Genomic DNA, 1,236 nt, shown 5'->3' on the forward strand with positions numbered 1-1,236 from the left:
ATGTAAATATAAAGCCTTAGAAATCACATGAAAATATAATAATTTCACTTGTTGCTTGTAATAGAGAAATTAAAAATTATGCAAGTATTGTTTTTGGACTTTTTAATAAAAGCCATCCTGACTGGGGTAAGGTGATATCTTATTGTGGTTTTAATTTGCATTTCCATGATGATTAATGACGTTGAGCATTTTTTCACATGTTTATTGGCCATTTGTCTTTCTTCTTTCCATTCATGTCTTTTTTCCATTTTTTAATAGGGTTGCTTGTTTTCTTCTTGCTGATTAGCTCGAGTTCTTTGTAAATTCTGGATGTTAGCCCTTTATCAAATATGATGCTGGCATGGATGTAGATAGAAAGGAACGCTTATACTTAGTTGGTGGGACTCTAAATTAGTACAACCCTTGTGGAAAACAGTATGGAGATTCCTGAAAGAACTAAAAGTAGACCTACAATTTCATCCAGCAATCCGCTATTGGGTATCTACCCAAAGGAAAAGAAGATTTTTCATCAAAAAGACACATGCACTGCAATGTTTATTGTAGCACAATTCACTATTGCAAAGATGTGGAATTAACCCAAGTGCCCATCAGGTCATGAGCAGATTAATAAAAGGTGGCATGTGTAAACCGTGGAGTACTACTCAGCCATAAAAAGATGACTTAATATCTTTTGCAACAATCTGGATGCGACTGGAGACCATTCTCCTAAGTGAAGTATCTTAAGAATGGAAAACCAAATAACACATGCACTCACTATTAAATTGGAACTAACTGATGAGCACACATGTGCACAGAGGGAAGTATAATAAAACTCAGTAGAAATCGGTGGTGGGGGGGGAAGGAAGAGAGGAGGTAAAACTTACCTGATGGATACAATGAACACTATTCGGATGTTTCATTGATCTATATGTCTGTTCTTTAGCTAATACTACTCATTTTTGCTTACTAGAGATTTAAATAGAGTAAGTCTTAAGATCAGGTTGTCCTACAATTTTGCTCTTCCTTTTAAACATTGCTTTGGCTATTGTAGATTATTTGCATTTCCATATACAATTTTGAATCAGATTGAAAATTTCTGCAAAGAAGGTTCTTGGGATATTATTGGGATTTCAACTAGAGTAGAATTGCCATCTTAATAATATTTAGCCCAATATACTAACATGGTATATCATTGATATCTTCTGTAATTTCTGTCAGGAAAGTTTTGTGATTTTCAGTGTGTCTTATGAATCTTTT

Source organism: Propithecus coquereli, unplaced genomic scaffold (assembly GCF_000956105.1).
Source record: "Propithecus coquereli isolate 6110/MARCELLA unplaced genomic scaffold, Pcoq_1.0 Scaffold21, whole genome shotgun sequence".
Classification (NCBI taxonomy): domain Eukaryota; kingdom Metazoa; phylum Chordata; class Mammalia; order Primates; family Indriidae; genus Propithecus; species Propithecus coquereli.